The sequence below is a fragment of the Chiloscyllium plagiosum genome, chromosome 15 (assembly GCF_004010195.1).
Source record: "Chiloscyllium plagiosum isolate BGI_BamShark_2017 chromosome 15, ASM401019v2, whole genome shotgun sequence".
In the NCBI taxonomy this organism is placed as follows: Eukaryota; Metazoa; Chordata; class Chondrichthyes; order Orectolobiformes; family Hemiscylliidae; genus Chiloscyllium; species Chiloscyllium plagiosum.
In genome coordinates this window covers 23,724,671-23,742,833 of record NC_057724.1, presented here as the reverse complement: position 1 = coordinate 23,742,833, position 18,163 = coordinate 23,724,671, and positions in this window count along the sequence as shown.

Sequence of the window (18,163 nt, the reverse complement as noted above, 5' to 3'; positions counted from 1 at the left end):
AGGGGAGATTTGATACACTGATATCCGTAACAAGTGCATTGTCCAATGAGGACAGGCTGGACAAGCTGAGCTCGTTTCCATTTGAGTTTAGAGTGCAAAATGACTTGATCAAAGTGTATAAGGTCCTGAAGGTGCTTAACAAAGTGGAAAATGGAAAGGATGCTCTCTTTTATGATTTAGTCACAAACAATAGTGCTGTTTTTGCCCTTTATTTTTAGGGCAGATCTCCAGAGTCATATTTTCTCTGAGTTGGAACTCTGACTCAGAAGATGTCACTGAATATTTTTGGTTATATTCTTGTTAGACAATGGAATCGAAGGTTATCAGGTACAGATGTGAATATGGAATTCAAAGCACAAATAGATCTGCAATGATCCTATTTCATGTGTTTTAATGCTGATTGGTTAACATAGTTATACAAAACTCTTTTCTTTGATATTTAAAGGCATTGAACTGCAAACAGTTAAATGCTTTCTTGAAAATAAAAGACAAATGGATTGATTAACAATTAATTGTCCTCATGATACAGATATAATACTGCTTCTATTCAGTCCTCTAATATGTTTGAATGATTAAACTCAGATTCTAACTAAGAGTCTCAGTCTAAGTCAACTTCAAACCAGATCTCATGAACACTATTTTGTTTTTAAGTTTTTCAATAAAGACATTATATTAGTGTTATCTGCCATGATGTAAGCTAAATGTATAATAGCTTCCTAAAGCCACTGATGTTTTCAGAATTAGTTTTGTTGAAAAGGTAGAATACACTGGTGATCAGGATAATTTTACTACTTCTCCACCGGAATACTTTGATTGCCTGATAATTAGTTCAGGATGAGGCAAAGGCATCATGCTGTGGATTCTGAAGCTACTGCTGTGCAACTGTTCTGCCTCGACACTTTCTGCCTGTTTCCAGTAGGACTAAAGTATATGATGTTTACAGCGATCGTTTTAACATTTGCTGAGTAGCCAAGGATGGGTGGCTTGCAACTCTACCTGTCTCTCACTAGATAAAATCACTGACAATTCAGTGGCAGGAAAATTAGAAAGGCGCATATTACTATTAGCCTAATGTGAGAACATATCAGAATTATTAGACACATTAAATCCAAGCAAAGATTCTTTAAAAAAGAAGCCTCCAAGTTTTCAGGCTCTGAAATATCATTTCTGCTCATGGACATTGTACTGTCAAGAATTTCATGAATGTTTCCATTTATCTAATAGTCTTGCTCCTCTAAATCATGGTAAGAGTGCAGATGATATAATTTTTAAAGTGACAACTTCATTACTTTTATCGAGATTTTTTTTTCCCTTTGGAGTTGGCACTAATTTTATTTGAGGTACTTTGAACAAGCATTTCCGTACTGAATTAAGCAGCTATGATAGATTATTACAAACTAATTATGGGGCTGTTATTTCCGAAAGACAGACATCCATTTTAATTTTAAAGGACATGTTCACCATGCCATCATTCTATTATGGCATGTGACCTAATGTCATAAACCTCAGAAAGATGGAGACACAGTCCTTTTACTGCTTGAAACATGAACAGATATATGTTGCAATGTATCTGAATTGTTTTAGCTGGACCCCAGGTACGTAAGTGTCTCTGATTGTAGTCTACATCTGTCTTGTTCAGGTGTTGTTCTAAAAGTGCATTGAGTTCTTCCATGCAATGTGACCCACTTCTCATTTATGTTACTGAAGCAAACCTAAGTATTCTAACACAACAGTTGCAGAACATCAGCTATTTTGTCATTTCATGTCAGTGACATCACAAGACTGCCTGTCATTTACTTCAATCGGTACCAAACAAGGGAAAAAAAAAGACTTTACTTGCAAGTATGCTTTTTGTTAATAATTTGGTGAAATTTCCAGTACTAGATTGAGCATTCAAAAATTATACAGAGGTAGGTACTGCAATTCAGAAATTATCTCTATTGGTGTTTATATACAGCCTTATGGTACAAGCTGAACACTTCAATAAGGTGAATTATGGAAGTGATAATCATCCGTTGTGTTGGTTCAAAATTTAGCTGGCACTTGGTTCATTCTGTGTGCCATGGGATTATCCCCATGATTTAGTATTATCTCTTGTTCAAATACTTTGTTACAAATCTGTGGTATTCATTTTGCTGCACAAGGAAACTATCTGACAAAATCATGGAATTTTGCAGCAGAGAAAGAAATAATTTATTATCAGCTCTGTAAAGTAGCGAAACACTTAGTCCTATTTATTTTCTTTTGATAATTGTTTAACAAGTATTTATCTACTTGTCTTTTGAAATAATATGTTTTCGTTATCAAATGCCCCATCAGAAATAATATTAGGACAATCCCTTAGCATTAAAATAAAACCTTTAGTTTGATGATGATCTTAAGTTTACCCCTTCTAGTTGTTGTTTCATGAAATAGCCTACAAAAGTTTAGATTAGATTAGATTACATTTCACTACAGTGTGGAGACAGGCCCTTCAGCCCAACTAGTCCACACCGACCGTCTGAAGAGTAACCCACCCAAACCCATTCCCCCTGACTAACGCACCTAATTCTATGGGCAATTTAGCATGACCAATCCACCTAACCTAGACACCTTTGGACTGTGGGAAGAAACTGGAGCACCCGGAAGAAACCCACGTAGACATGGGGAGAATGTGCAAACTCCACACAGACTGTCGCCCTAACTACCAGCAAATTTTGATTTTTCTTCAGAACTTAGTGACCTTACACTTTGAGAAAATGATTTTTATCTTCTGAACTCTGTTATGCTCATAACTATTGCAATTTTTATGACTTTTTTTCTGAAGCTAATGGTTTGGAAAGTAGTTTCTTTAACATTGATTACAAATTAGGAGAAGGAAAAGGTCATATTTTACCTCAGTAATCAAGTGAAAAGTCAAAGATATGAATAGATTGTCCATATTTTTAAGTCTCTGTTGTAGAGACATCCTGCAAGATATGACAGCACAGTTTGGTTACATTACAAGCAGAATATAACGAATAGAATTCAATTGCAGGGAGGAATGTGTTAAGTGGAAAATCATACATAATTTTCAAGGACCTTTTCCATTCCTTTGATTAATTAAAGAAGTAATTTTCTCCCTAAAGCTCCTAAATTTGCCATTAATTTTAGATATCTTGTATTTTGAAATTAAATCATTATTTCCTATTCTTTTATAATTGAATATGCAACAATTAATTTTGGATGAAAGATCTCAACATAAATTAATTTCTGAAAATATGCAAAGCTGAGAAAATCACCTAATTAGGGTCCTTACACTTTGAGAAAATGATTTTAATTGTGTTATTCATTAACAAAGTTGGAGCAGTACTTACTGAAGATCTTAAAACATTATATTATCTGATAAATTTTAAGTGAATGTTGCCTTCTTGAGAGTGATTGGATTAGAAATGAACAATTGCTGTTTAATTGGTTCTTGAATTCTTGTCTCTTGAGGTAGTTAATAAGTTTATGTATTTCTCAAACAAAGAGGGAACCTTTTAAAATGTTCCACAGGAGACAATTGGATCTCCAGAAGAGGGATCCAGTATTCAGATCACATCATAGTTGGTCAATGTGCACTCAGCAAAGGTCCATGGTGATGAATAGAGACCCAATTATAAATCTGTTATAGAACTACAGTTAAAGAACTTGTTTGACACCTCTTCACTCAAAACATTTTTTCAAATGCTTTTTGTAGCAAATGTAATGGATTGGCATAAGTATCAGTCTATTTTAATGATTCCATCACTATTTTAAGTTGGAGAGTGCTTTTATTTTTGTATGCCATTCCCACTAGGTGGTCAAACAGGCCATCAGCAATAAATCATGAATTCAAAAGAAGGAAATCACAAATTTAAAGGAAAATAATGACAGTTCTATAATAAAAGCAAAGTACTGCAGATGTTGGAGTTATCATTCAAAATAAAAATGAAGTGCTGGAGAGACACAGCAGGTCTGGAGACATCTGTGAAGACAGAAACTGAATTAAAGTTTGTGTCCAACATAACAATATTTTATGCAATTCACTGGGGTAGACCAATGGAAATGAAGCCTTGGTCTTTATGGAATCATTAAAAAAAAGTTGATGTTTTAAAATGAGTACACAAAATTCCTTGATTTCTCATTTTCAAATCCAGGTTAGTCAAAATCAGGTTACTGTACCAATAATTCCTATATATTGAAATAATTAGACTCGAGCTACAGGTAAACAGTTATTAATTATTGACATATAACACTACCAATTAAAACTGTAATTCCCATGTATGTGAGTACACACAGACATACACACACACTCTTTCTGATCAAAAGATACCTTCTGAGGCTAAAGAGACAATGCTGGAAAATCTCAGCCGGTCTGGCAGCATCTGTAAGGAGAGAAAAGAGCTGATGTTTTGAGTCTAACTGACCCTTTGTCAAAGCCCTCTGAGCCTTCCTTTTCCACTTTGATTAATTTGCAAAAGGCACAGGGTGGCTGATTTTCTTATGATGGTTCTCTGACTAATCAATGAAAATATCACAACAATAGGTATTTCTCAGAGAACATATGTTCTGGCAGTGCAATTTGCTTATAACATTGCTGAGGAATTAAGGAATGGTATTTTCAAGAACACTAACCTCTTTGCAATAGCATGATTCCTGTGGTGATCATTTTGCATGCTTTGGTCTGCACATGCACTGATGTCTGCACTATTCAGCACATGCGCCGATGTGAGCTGCTGACAGAGCAGCTTTCTGTGAGAGGCACATTGAGCAGCTTCCTATAAAAGGTTTCCTGGGAGGCACGGTGGCTCAGTGGTTAGCACTGCTGCCTCACAGCGCCAGAGACCTGGGTTCAATTCCCACCTCAGGCAACTGTCTGTGTGGAATTTGCACATTCTCCCCGTGTCTGCGTGGCTTTCCACTTGGTGCTCCAGTTTTCTCCCACAGTCACAAAGATGTGCAGGTTCAGTGAATTGAACATAGAACATAGAACAATACAGCACAGAACAGGCCCTTCTGCCCACGATGTTGTGCCGAACAAGGCATAGACCAGTCCATGCCTTGTCGCCAAACAGAGTTCAACCTGAAAACAGGGTCCCTCTGCTTTTTTGTCATCTGCAAACTATTCACCAATTAGGGACTTCATGCAAGTACAGAAGAAGACACAAAGAATTGGCCATGCTAAATTACCCGTAGTGTTAGGTGAAGGGGTAAATTTAGGGGTCCGGGTGGGTTGCTCTTCAGAGGGTCGGTGTGGACTTGTTGGTCCGAAGGGCCTGTTTCCACACTGTAAGTAATCTAATCTACTCCTAGATTATCCCATTTTTTGAAAAGATGGAGGGGCATAGTGACAACAATGTTAGTAGAACAACAATGTTATCAACCTGGTGATAAAATTGCAGGTGGTAAATGCAAAACCAAGTCTATAACACTGGAAGAAAAGTTAGATATTAGAAAGCATTTTGAGCTTAAGGAGAGAATATGTGGTATTGCTCATTTAACAGGAATGAGGGAGTCTACCTTATGCACCATGATGTCCCTCTGCCCCTGCATTAATAATATATTTTACATGTACTGTGTTAAATTTACTTTTGCTTCATTGATAAATATGATTTATATCTTCATTCAAGCTTGGCTATACTTTGGTGTTAGACTTTAAGGTGATTTTTGAGCAATTGTGAGTGCTATTTACTGCTGATCAGCCCCAACCCCACTTTTCCTATAGGCCCCATTATTTCTCTTGAGTAATTTTCTATTAAGTGAGGCTTTCCTGGAATGCAACTGCAGCATTATTGGAGAATTACCTGTATAGCAACAATCAAAGTAAAACTAAACATTGAAGTTTTTCTTCAATTTATAGTGAGATTTATTTACAGAGAAATGGCTCTTGAGCTGGTGGAGATCTAATTTCTTCCTTGTATCTTGTTCACAGTCCTAAGCTCTTCAGTTATATGAAAACCAATGACATGGTTGTTGCCAGGCAAAAGACTTTGTCATCAATAGTAGGTCACTAGTCCATAGACCAGTCCATGCCTTGTCGCCAAACAGAGTTCAACCTGAAAACAGGGTCCCTCTGCTTTTTTGTCATCTGCAAACTATTCACCAATTAGGGACTTCATGCAAGTACAGAAGAAGACACAAAGATTTGTCAGGGGCATTAAGTAATGTAATACACAGGCCTGCAGCAACACACTGAGCTTGGTAGGAAAATGTGAATTCTTAATCTTGACCGGGGTGGGGGGTGGGGGGGGTGGAAGACTCGCCTGATGTCTCACACAATGCTCCCTCATTTCTCACCATAGCCCATATTGTTCAGTGTCTTGGATTCTACATTTGCTGTCAATGATGAAACAATCCTAAATTGTCATTAAAAACCCCACAAACGTCATTTCAGGGAGAAAATCTGCTATCTTTACCCAGTCTAGTACATGCGACTTCAGACTCAAGCAATGAAGGTTATCACTTAGCTGAATTTGAAATGGCCTAGTCAGACATTTAGCTCAAGGGCACAAAATTAGCTTAATGGTTGACCGTTCAATTAACTAATTCTGCTAATTTTTAATTCCACAATGAGTTTAAAATTTTTAAATACTTTGTTGTAAAGAAGTGTGGGAAAGCATCACTGAAAGTGATTTTTCAAACATGTATCGCCTTTCCAATGTGCAAAGGATTCAAGATTGCCGCTAGCATTCTTACTTTGTGCATGTGAGACACAAGAAACTTCTAAAATAGACAAGCAGGACACTGGAAGAACACAGCAAGCCAGGCAGCATCAAGAGGTGGAGAAGTCGCCATTTCAGGTGTAACCCTTCTTCAGGACAAGAAACTTCGAAGGACTTTTTACTGACAACAATTTTATGTCATTTGGGCCATATTATAGTTTCTATCTTTTTGATAATAAATCATTATTTATGCTAGCTCAACCTTTACAAAATGCTGGAAACCTGGCAGGAGCAATGACAAGCATGGCTGCTGCATTCAGACTGCATCATCTCTTCTCTCCTTTGCTTGTTTTTAAATAGACTCAGAATCTCTTTAGGGCAGGGACAGGTCATTCAGCCCGTTGAATCTGCACCAATCCTCAAAAAAGCATTCCACCCACAACATTCCCATAATCTCACATTTCCCCTGGCTAATCCACTTATTCTGTACATGATGGGGCAAGTTAGCATGGCTAATCTACAGGGTACTTGCTCACTGATAATGACAGAGTTCAAAACTGAAAATCCTCACTGTTCCTCCCTTCAGTTTCACTGATCTCCAGGTGTCATAACTAAATCATCGTAACTCTTACAAATGCATTCTCTTTTCTTTATTCCCAATGTACCAGCCATCCTCAGTATGAAGCAATGAAACTGCACAGAAACCTCCTAGGACATCATGATGTTCACTTCTTTGTTAAAGAAATAATTTGTCTCCCTTTGCCAGTTGTTAATTAGCCGAATCACTAAATATATTAACTTATAACCAAGTATATCAAGGAAAGAACTTTGACTTTTTGCATCTTCCAAATAAAATTGTCACTTATAGTTTTATATTACTTCACTCTATTCTTTCAAAATACAGAGTAATGACATTGAAATTTCAATTAACATCACATCTGGCAGAGAGATTTCTCTACCAGCTATTAATTAAGTTAACATAGTGAATTCTCTAAAGCCAATTTTGGCAGCAGACATAAATACTGTCTTTTAGGGAAAAAAAAGTCAAAAATATATGGTTTCACATTGTTATAAATCTGCTATCCTGGAAAGATGATCTGATCGAGATTTATATTACTTATGCATGACAAAACACCTTTTATGGCAGCTTGCTATGGTCTATAAATTTCACTGGCAACTTGGGTATGATGAAGTGAGGGTTCCACTGTGTGCTTTTAAATTAGATTTATCAGCAGCATTAAGTGCAGTTCCTGCATTAAATTTTACAGTATATGAGCTAATACATTTGAATATTTAGATCATAAGTGCTGACAATATTCCCACGGCATTTCAAATAGTTTGAAAGGATTAATGTGGGTCCAGGTTTACAACATATGCATCACCCTGGCGGTGCTGGCCCTGTGCTATATAATACCAGTTAGAACTTGCAGTTTGATTTCTTGAATTGTTACAGAATGGCTGTCAGGATCTTGAAGCATGAGAAGATCTGGAGAATGACACGTAATTTTGACTGAAATGCAAGATGCATGTAATAAAATACGAAGCTAAGAGAAGATTGAAGATCCATGTGGAATATCTGAACTGAAAGTTCATCTGACTTGTGTTAGGGCACAGGAATTATGCTTCTTAATCCCTTTCATCTATTGTCGTTGAAGCTGGCATGATACTTCCTGATTGGAATTTCAGTTTATAGCCTGAGACAACGTTGATAATATGTGAGACTTACACATGTCCTGAAAGGTGATCTGCCTCTCTAAAAGCGATTGTGCACTAGAATCACAGGAGTTTCTTGTTGACGGCAATTGGACTAATTCTGCAAAAGGGTAATGGAACACCAGAACAGAAAGAAGAGTCGCATATTCACAGCTGAGGCGCTGCATATAATAGTGATAGAGGTGGCCAGAAAAAGATCTGGCTCTGTTTCCCTCGAAGAAGCAATGGAGTATGTATCTCAGTGGTCCGTGTTCATTTTTTGAGCCCATGGACCTGACAGTAGTGGTCAAGGATAGTGAATTAATTTTGACATTGCATCTATTTCTACTTAGTTATGAGGTTCTTATCAACTCAGTACATCACATTACTTATCAAGCAGTACTCCTTGACATTCAGAACTTACAACTAACTTTTGTGAAACTTGAAAGGGTTCAGAAAAGATTTACGAGGATGATGCCAGGGTTGGAGGATTTGAACTACAAGGAAAGGTTGAATAGGCTGGGGCTGTTTCCCTGGAGGTCAGAGGCTGAGGAGTGACCTTATGGAAGTTTATAAAATCATGTGGGGCATGGATACGATAAATAGACAAAATATTTTCCCTGGGAAGGGGGTGTTCAGAGCTAGAGGGCATTGGTTTAGGGTGAGAGGGGAAAGATATAAAAGACACCTAAGGGGCAACTTTTTCATGCAGAGGGTGGTACATGTATGGAATGAGCTGCCAGAGGAAGTCGTGGAGGCTGGTACAATTGCAACATTTAAAAGGTATCTGGATGGGTATATGAATAGGAAGGGTTTGGAGGGATATGGGCCAGGTGCTGGTAGGTGGGACGAGATTGGGTTGGAATATCTGGTCGGCATGGACGGGTTGGACCGAAGGGTTTGTTTCTGTTTCTGCGCTGTCCATCTCTATGACTCCATGACATACCCTGCCTCACTCAGACACACATCTTCCAGTGATACCAGCCAAATCAACAGATCTTTTGTTGCTTCCATTTACATATATGTGCTGTTCTGCAACAGCAGACAGAGTAACCAAATGTAATGCAACACAAACATTTCATCTAAGGATCACTATTACCCAAAGATGCCTTTTGGCTGTGGTCATTAATTAGTCCCCTCAATTTTCACAATAGCAGGTCTTGTACAGATTGCTGTCTGTTCAGATCAGAGTTTCTTAAAGCAGCACAGTTGAAGTGACAATGACAAATCTCCTCCTTTCTAGCTTATGTGTGGAATAAAAGCATTGATAATTATTGCTGTCCCTCTATTCCAGTCTTCAGGATTTCTTTGTTCAATGTTATGGATACTGTTCGGGTGCCTGCAGACAACTCCAACAAATGATTTTGTTTCTCTGCTATTCCTTATTTCCACCCAAAGAAATTCTACAAACTGATCTTCAAAACCAAGGTCATCTCTGCTATTGCACCAATACTATCTTTGATTAGAAGTGTCACTCCTTCACCTTTACCTAGCTTCCTACTCTCTGGAATATCTCACACCCTTCAGTATTCAGAACACAATCCTCATCATCCTACAAACGTATCACCATACTAGTTGCCAGATCATATTTATTCACATCAATGCATACTAATAATTCATAAACTTTGTTTTTATTGCTATTATGCATTCAGATTCAGATTTTTCAGCTTTTTTTGTGATCTTCATGGTGTCTAGCCGTAACTGTTAATATATTCTTAGGCTTCTTGTCTCTGTACCTTCCTGCCATTCTCTGACCTTCGTTTTCCACATTAACATTGATTTGGTCCTGTCACCCAAGCTTGATTGCTCCCACTACTTTATTTAATTTCAAGCCCTGTGAGCTTCCTTAGCTACGCAGCTCATGAGAACATCAATTCCAACACAGTTCAAGTGTAGACTATCCTAAGACCAGTAATAAGTCCCACTTTTCCAAGTACTGATGCCAGTATCCCATGAATTGGAACTTCTCCAATACTAACCTATAAGCTACATATTCACTTCTCTAATGTTATTCATCCTATGGCAATTTGCATATGGTTCAAGCAGTGATCTGTAAATTATTACTTTTCAGGGTTTGCTTTTCAATTTAGTACTAAACTTCACATACTCTCTCAGTAGCACCACTTTCCTGTACCTATATCATTGATCATGCCATAGAGCACATTCACTGCATTCTTCCCTTCTCATTACAATTTTTTTTCCAGCTCAGAGCAGAATCCTATCCCAGCATAGCTGTCTGGACTCACTCCCTTTGCGACAGAGCTCCATGTCAATCTCTCAATGCACTGTCCCTATTACAATTACATTCCTCTTGCTCCTCCAACGTGTGTGAAGGAGCAACACACACACACCAATTCAAACAACACAAATGGCTTCCTGCACTACTTTATCCATCCCTAGTCTGCTGCAGTGTCTGCAGCTTGGCCTCCTGCTCAATAACTCTGAGCTGACGTTCCTGCAATCACAAGTAATTATCGCGATGTATTCATTGGTCTTGGATCATCCCTGCATCCAGAAGCTCCTGCATTCTGCAATTGCAGCACATCACCTGCCTGCAATCAATCTGTATTCTGAATTTATTCATTAGTAATTGTTATTTTATTTCTCATTAGTACAGCTTATACCTTCCTTATATTTTAAATTAAACTTTACTGATAAAGTTATGCAATATTTATAATCCTGATAAAGCTTATAGTTTCTGATAATTATCAGTTACTGATATACTGGCACCATCTGTTGTACAACATAAGAAATCAAATGTAATGTTTGAAAATAGTAGAAATTAAAGAAAGCTTCTGTCCATACTTCAATTAACTCCCTACTCAGCACACTTTACTTATTGCAGTAAATCTTGCCTAAAGCACCTCTTTCCCTCCATGCACCAAATTCACAGTTTGAACCAAGTTCCAAGATATACTCACTTGGCTACTGTGTCATTCAGGTGAAGTCTCCCTCATACTGACTATATTTCTTACATTATGCGTGTTGCCCTACAAGAGGGACAACAGTTCCATAGAGCACAGACCTTCACTCCTTTCAGGTTGGTAACATTTGTGCTCCCACTACTCTGTTTCACCATTTGCTCTTAGCTAATCATTATAATATCTACAAATCATGCTGTGATGAAGATGTTTGAAGCCTGCTTTCAAACCTCAGGGCTGCTCAAGGTCATCCCGCAAGGTCCTTTGCTGTCGTTCACCAGGCATCCTGCAACTGCAAGGTTAGCACTGTGTAAGAATCAATCAAGCCCACTTGAAGTACAAGAACTAAGAGAATACACAAGGATGACATGTTCCATCGTGACAATGTTAATAAGAAGATCTTTATGCGCCTGGCCTTTATTGTTGGATGATGGCCAAAAAAGTGATATTTAGAGCATAGGTGTGTAGGTGGGAATTGTCTGTCCAAGGTAGTCAGGGAAAGCTTTTTCTTTGAAAACAGTCTTTCTGCTAGCCCATCTGGATCAATGGGTTCCAGAATGCCTCCTCCCTTCCTTCTCCTAATACCAGGAGTGGGCATTTAAGGTGAAGGGGGAACGTTCAAAGGAGATGTGAGAGACAAGTTTTTTTTTACACAGAGTGGTAGGAGTCAGGAATGCGCTGCCAGGAGTCAAGGTAGAGGTCGATATGATTGAGGTGTTTAAGGCTCTTTTAGATAAGCACATTATTAATTAAGGGATGGAGGGATACGGACCAAAGTTAGGCAGAAGGGGTTAGTTTAGTTTGGCATCATGTTAGACATAACATCATTGGCTGAAGTGCCCATTTCTGTGTGCTGTATTGTTCTATGTACTTTTCCTTTACCCAAAATTGTCTGCAGACTCATGGAGACGACATTGGTACCTTTTGTAATGTTATGGAGGATGCAGCAGACCACTCTGAACCTTGAAAGCCACTCCATTGTATACTGTAGGGCTCCCTACCAGCAGTCAATGTAGTGGAATGCTAGCTTCTGCAAGCCAATTGTCTGCTATGGAGACGTTGGAAGTACGTGCTGTACAGGAAGTCGCTCATTTCCCTCAGCAAACAGCTTGTTCTTATGGAAGTCTGAAGACAGTGAATGTGGCTGACCAGTATAGTCTGGGGGCATTGTGGCTGCTCATCAAGGAGTATGGGGTCAAAACAAAGTGTGACTTTTGTGACAGTTTTGAAGAGAAAGTGGTGGAAGGTTTAGCTAAGTGGAGAGGCTTAATTTAATGGGCATCATAAACTTTAAATTTATCAGAAGTGACAAATAACATTCACACCACATTAGTACCAAACTATAACCATCTCTCACAAATGAAGCCTGAACCACTTACCCAGAATTTCAAAAGAAAATACTACATTAAGTTTTAACAATTGACATGTCACCGTTCAAGCTATAAGAAAGGACAAGTTTGGGTATTCTGTCATGGGTGGCTGACTTCCTGAACCATTAATGCCTGTCCCATATCTACAAGACTCATGCTTGTTGTGTGAGAGAATTATTGGATGGCTATATTCAAGGAGCTCTACAGTATCCAGGTTTTTAAAAATCCAATTGGACAGTGCTCCAGTTACTGAATTGAATATCCATCTCACCTACAGCTCTAATGATCTGTAACTGCAAAAATACACAAAAACTACCTCAACAGAACCCTGCAGCCTATGGTATCCAGCCCATGATTGATAAGAGCAGCATTGTCATAGGAAACAATCCTTTGCAAGTTCCCTTCCAAGCCACACAACCTCCTGACTTTGATACTGGTTTCACTGTCTCTTTGTCAATTTCTTGGAGTGCCCAAATACCATTGTGAGAGCACTAGAACTACAAAGACTTTGGGGTAGCCAGGAATGGATAATAAATTATGTCTTGCCCACATAATTTACAATGTAACAACAAGCAAAAAGGTAAGATTTCTTAAGGAAAATAGAGGAAGAATTAAGTCAAGTGTTTTTTTTTTGTTTATCACTTTAGAGCACCAACTATTCGACCATGGCATCCAATAATATTTTGCAAAATTCTGATACTTTGCTTCTGATACCATGTTGGTTAGCCCTCTGCATAAGGATGTATTATGTTTTTAATAGCTGTTTTGTTTGGGATGTCAACTGGTATTATTTCTGAAAGCCTTTTGAAGTAATATTTAACTTTTGATCTGCTTTACTAAACCCCTTTCTCGATAACTTCCTTTCTGGAATATAAAGAATAATCTTCACTAATCTTCCTGCAATTTATTCCTTTTACATATGGGGACAGTTATAATGTTATGATTAATGGAGTTGGCTAACAGTTTGAAACATACTCAATCTTAAACGTATGAAAATGCTCAGTCTTCTTAAAACCCACAATGAAATATAATTTAGATTATTTCAGTTAAAATAAGCTTCATATAATTTGCATTTTTAAGTGTGCAGTAGTATTAGGGATAATGTTAAATTAACTCTTCACTCAAACAAAGAATGTACTCAAAATTCTGATTTGACAGGCCCTGTTAATGCCCTCTTTCAAATGCTCAAGGCTAAACATGTACTTAGCCTTGTTTACTGGGCTTAACATAAGGTTTTCAGGTAAGTTACTTTTCACTTCCTTTTACAGTTGCAAAGCTAATATTATGTGCAGATTTTACCTTCAACAAGGGAATCCATGCTGATCTAATGCTGTGCTCAACCGGAGAATTTGTTTAAATCTATAATTTTACTGTATTGAGCGGAAGAGGGCACAGATTTTACATGCGGAACAAAATAAAGCAATGATAACACGAGAAATTTTTTTTAAAATGCAGCAGTCGATAACATTTGGCAAGGAATGGTGAAGACAGCATTAAACAAGAGCATTTGTCAGTTCCTGGGAATGCGGTCTCGTGAAAGAAATACAGAAGCACCACCTCCCGCTCGCATTTACATACTCGGCCATTTGTTTCATGAATGGCCCAGTAAAGTGACGGGAATACTGTGAAACACTTACTTTTGCAAAGGGCTGTGGAACAACCTTAACCTAAAAAAAATCTAGTTGCTGATGCTTGAGCTACTTGTGCTTCTTTGTTTTCACATCTTCAGTACAGGTAAATCGAATATACTTACCTCTTTGATGTAACGTTTTTGTGGGACCTTGAAATCTTTTTTGGGTAATCCAAAATTCACAGAAACAATATTCAGACAATCGAGGTTCCTCTGTACTGTGTTTGTTTGGAAGAAGTGTTAGAACTTGTTGGGAATTTAAAGGAGCAGGGATTTGTGGGATTTGAAGACATCTGAGCAGAAAGTCTTTGTCACTTAAGGTGGCTATAGTTCCTGTCCCTCTTGGTGTACAGTACAACAGTACAGGCAACACCGAGAGAGAGAAAGCTGTGCACAGAAGGCGGAGTGCCTCACTATAAAGCTGTACCCAAGTAGAATATATAGGAAGCACTTCATACATTCATCTCAGTAAAGGGTTTGTGTATAAATTAAACAAGTTGTTATTTGACCTATGCCACCTCCTGTACCCACACCTGTAGTCACTTTGCCAAGTGAGGATGGTGTAGGTGATGGTGGGGACATCACTTGCTGCTAAATTTGTACACTTGGTTGTGTAATTCCTTAGTATGTCTGCGTGACTGCAAAAGATGCAACCAGTATACCGTTAACAGATATGCCCACGATATCATCATGGTATCATAGCTTGTGATCTGAGGTCTCAAACTCAGTGTTAACTTGCATCATTTGAAGCATGACACACTGATGAAAACATGCCACTCTTTGTAATCAAATAACCTAGTCCAGGCATGTGTCCATGAATGTATGTTTGTATATAACAATGAGTTATAATAAATATTCTTTCAGATTCTTAAGTACCACATTACCAGCCGTATAGTTCTGATGTTACAAAGGACAATATGCATCAAGTATATACCCTGCTGGAGGGGAAATACAAAGCACATCAGATTACTTCTAACAGAGAGTTAATGATATGGCAAATTGAGTCATATTGGCAATGCACTGCTGCATTAGTGAGTTCAAAGTCTTATCTCTTAGCAGAAAGATGCAGTTGGAGTGAGCACATGCACAAAATTGCCTGGGAGCCATTGACTGGCTTTATATTTCTCTGCAGGTGTCACATCTCAATCAGAAGATATACTTAAGTTTCAAGGTTCCACTTCCTGAAATTTCAGCTGATGTGCAACCGTGCATAGGGCATCATGGCAGTGAATTTCCACTCTCTCTTGGTGACAACAACGTGTTTATCTTAGGCTATTCAGCTTTTCTTGCTCGAATTAAAACATGCAGAGAACCAGAGGCGGAGCAGAAACTACCCACTGTAAGCATAGCTTATGTCTCTTGCTGTCACTGATCACATTTGAACAGTGCTTGTTTACAGAGAACATTATCACACAACATATATTTGTAAAACAAGCCAGAATATGTTCTATAACAATGGCCCAGAATTTCCACTGGCCATGTAGTTGTTATTTCTGCACAGATATTGAATTTCACATGAGGGCCCTGTTGAATCCTAATCACAGCACACTCCAAAGGAATTGCCCAGGAAATTACATTTTCCGCAGGGCAATCTCTCCACTCCTGGTGCCCTGTGCAAGTTTCCATTTAAATTGGATACTTTGAAAGGTTCCGATGAACTTAAGTAAAATAGCTGCTCAGGAAAAGTTAGACTATTAAATACATAGAAGTAGAAATAACAAAGGTAGGCCACTTGGCTTTTCAAGCCTGCTGTACCATTCAGAATCATCATCACTGATGATCCAAATCAGTACGCTGGTTCCTCCTTTCTCCCCATACCCTTTGAGTTTTTTTAGCCCTAAGAACTTTATCCAACTCATTGAAAACTTTCAATGTTTTGGCCTTAACCGCTTTCTGCAACAGAGAATTTCAGTCTCTCTCACTCTCTAGGTGAACAAAGTTAAAAATTTGCTATAAATTCAATTGTGTCTTACAATTGTATCCTCCACAACCACCTGATGAAGGAGCGTCACTCCGAAAGCTAGTGCTTCCAATTTAACCTGTTGGACTATAACCTGATGTGTGATATTTAACTTTGTACACCCCAGTCCAACACCAGCATCTCCAAATCATCTCTCACTGAAGACTCTTGTCCTCTTGTCATGTCCTTCGATGGTGACCCTGGTGCTGGACTACCCAGTCATTTGGAATATCCTTCATGTGTGTTTATCATGTTAGAAACCACGAAACTCTAAAATTCTGTGATACCCTCTCATTCTTCTAAAGTTGAGTAAATACAATTCTAAACAATCCACACTCTCTTCATACTTCAGTCCTGCCATCTCAGGAATCAGTCTGGTAAATCTCCACTCCCTCTATAGCTGAAATGTCCTTCATCAGGTACATCTTTTCCCAGAATGGAGAAGGTTATTGACCAGCTTCTTACAGTGCTAGGTATTTGCCTAGGAGGCTGAGAGAGTTTTAAACATGGTAGCAATCTTGGACAAGGCTAGCATGGTCTGGTGTCATAGCCTTCGTGGCTGATCCTGGAGGAAAAGGACATCCTGCATTTGCATCACAACAGGACCTCCCAAGTCTCCAAACTGGGACACTGATTTCCCCTGCCCACTCATGTCTAGTGCAAATATCAGAGCAGCTCCACACTGACACTACTTACGTTAGTGCTCAACAGATTTTTAAGGATCGTGCAAATGCAAGGGTCCACTATGGGAATATCCAGTCTGTGGTGAGTTTGTCTGGGTAAGGCTAATAGTAGATTGTGGCTAGAATAGGAAGTGAGGAGTACCATTGAGGCAGGATAGGTAGCTAGCTAATGAGGTGAGTTTGGTAAGACCAAATGAGCAAACTTGCTAGATCTCATGGAAAGAAACTGGAACTCAAAGACTGTCCCTAACCCAAAAACTCTATAGTTTCAGCCAACTGTGAATCAGAGTGGGAGAGCAAGGATAACAGATCTGTTCACTTCCAGATCTTACAATTTTCTACCTTTCTTCACTGAAGACTTTATGACATTAATACGTCAAATGAAATTAATGCAAGCCTCAGCCTTAATCCTTTCAAAACAATTGCATTATACAACATCCTTTGCGTTTTCCCCACGATTAACATTTATATGTTTTGTATATATTTACATTTATCGCTATCTCATCTTCACTAAAATCTCTGACTTCACAAATTCAAATGGAGTGAAGGAATTATAATTCCACCACAATGTGTTCTCTTGAGATTTGGAAGATTTGATTGTTTTTTGATTTGAGGACTGTTGGACTCTCAGGTCTGTAAAACCTTTCTCCACTGGAGTGCATTTCTCTCTGGCATATTTGCGGCAGAGGATGGAAGTTTTTAATTGATCCATGACCTAACTGAAGAATCATTAATTTCCTAAGTTTTATTTGTGGATATAGCTTTTCCTGCTGTAACAGGCAATTGCCTGTAATGCCATCTGGAAACCTTTTAATCTCATGCATTTCCTTCATATCAAATTGCTTCCAGTTGATACAAACATTTTCTTTTTTGCTTGATTGTGGATTTCTGAGACAGGAAATTTCTCCTTGGAATTATCCTGGATCTCTGTCCCTGGTAGTTTTTTTTTTAGCTAGCTTTTTTAGCCTGCAACTTCAATGTTTTAATTTTTAAAATTAACTCTTTGGCCATGAAGAATTTTGACTTTACTTATGGACTGACATCACAGTGTATCTGCACAGTTACTGCCTTTGCTGTTTGAATTCATATATTGTTGGACATCTGAGTGCATCTGGGAAAATTAACAAGTAGTGAAATTCGCACAGAGGGTGATACATGTATGGAATGAGCTGCCAGAGGAGGTGGTGGAGGCTGGTACAATTGTAACAGTTAAAAGGCATTTGGATGGGTATATGAATAGGAAGGGTTTGGAGAGGGATATGG